The sequence below is a fragment of the Rhinopithecus roxellana genome, chromosome 19 (assembly GCF_007565055.1).
Source record: "Rhinopithecus roxellana isolate Shanxi Qingling chromosome 19, ASM756505v1, whole genome shotgun sequence".
Classification (NCBI taxonomy): Eukaryota; Metazoa; Chordata; class Mammalia; order Primates; family Cercopithecidae; genus Rhinopithecus; species Rhinopithecus roxellana.
In genome coordinates, this window is record NC_044567.1 from 5,692,607 (window position 1) to 5,694,532 (window position 1,926).

Here is a 1,926-nt window from a genome sequence, read left to right on the forward strand (position 1 = left end):
AAAATGCAGATTCCTGGGCTCTCCACCCAGGAGCTACTGAATCAGAATTTCTGGGAGGAGGCCCTGGAATATGCATTTTTACAGGCACCCAAGGTGATCTCTATGGGTTGGATGTTTCCTTGCAGGCCCTCCTGCAGTGTGAGCTACTGGTCACAAGGGGCCAGGTCAGAGTATCTGCTCACAGTAAAGCTTTGGGTGGCAGGGTGGAGTGAGATGATTCAAATCTCTAGCCTCCTTCTTTAGACAGTCAAGCAGCACAGATCCCTTAATTCCACAGCTCTATGTTGTAGGGTTCTCCCAAGTTTTTATATATGACCTTCCCTCAGAAGCACTGAAGTTCAGATGGAGGGCATCCTACCATCTCCTGGGGTCTTTTGCACGGTGGAACCAAAGCTTCTCAAAGGCCTTTGGTTCCACATCTCAGTCTCTGCTGCCCTGTTGCTCTGTCCCCTCAGCACACTCCATTACAGGGCCAGCCTTTGGGGCAAGTGATCTAGGCCTAGACCAGGCAGCATAGCTTGAAGGGTATGAAAATCAACCCATCATGGTTGACATGCTTCTACTTCTGGGATCTCCATATATGACTATCTCAATTTTAGCCATAAGTGGAAGACAAGGCAAAGTGCCTAGTAGGGGCAGATCAGTTCTATCAGAAATATATTAATACATAGCAAGGGGGTCACTTTTTGTTTGTTTGTTTGTTTTTTGGAGACAGAGCGTTGCTCTGTCACCCAGGCTGGAGTGCAGTGGTACAATCCCTGCTCACTGCAACCTTGAGCTCTGGGTTCAATGAATCCTCCTACCTTGGCCTCCCAAGCAGCTGGGACCACAGGCATGCTCCACCACACTCAGCTAATTTTAAAATTATTATTATTACTATTATTTGAGACGGAGTCACTGTGTCACCCAGGCTGGAGTGCAGTGGCACGATCTCAGCTCACTGCAACCTCTCCTTCCCAACCCCTCCCTCTCTCTCCCTCCCTCAGGAGGCAAGCCTCAGCCTCCTGAGTGGCTGGGACTACAGGCCCGTGATACCATGGCCAGCTAATTTTTTGTACTTTTAGTAGAGACAGGGTTCCACTGTGTTAGCCAGAATGGTCTCAATTTCCTGACTGCATGATCCGCCCACCTCCGCCTCCCAAAGTCTGGGATTACAGGCGTGAGCCACTGCACCCAGCCTAATTTTTAAATTTTTTGTAGAGACAGGGTCTTGCTATGTTGCCCAGGCTGGTCTTGAACCCCTTGCCTCAAGAGGTCTTCTCGCCTCAGCTTCTCAAGTAGCTGGGACCACAGGCATATGCCACCACATCCAGCTAATTTTTAAATTTTTTTTTTTTTTTTTTTTTTTTTTTTGAGACGGAGTCTCGCTCTGTCACCCAGACTGGAGCGCAGTGGCCAGATCTCAGCTCACTGCAAGCTCCGCCTCCCGGGTTCACGCCATTCTCCTGCCTCAGCCTCCCGAGTAGCTGGGACTACAGGCGCCGCCACCTCGCCCGGCTAGTTTTTTGTATTTTTAGTAGAGACGGGGTTTCACCGTGTTAGCCAGGATGGTTTCGATCTCCTGACCTTGTGATCCGCCCGTCTCGGCCTCCCAAAGTGCTGGGATTACAGGCTTGAGCCACCGCGCCCGGCCTAATTTTTAAATTTTTTGTAGAGATTCAGTCTCCCTTATGTTGCCCAGGCTGGTCTCAAACTCATTGGCTCAAGGGATCCTCCTGCCTTGGCCTCCCAAAGTACTGGGATTATAGGCATGAGCCATTGTGGCCAGCCAGGGACACATTTTGACTAAGTCTTCATTGTCTACTTACCTGTATGTCTTTATCAATCCATCCATCCTTCTACCTATCCAACATTCCAGAAAAACACAGAGCATCTGCCAACGCACCAAATGCATTAAGGGAATATGTGTGGGCCTACCTAGCTCCT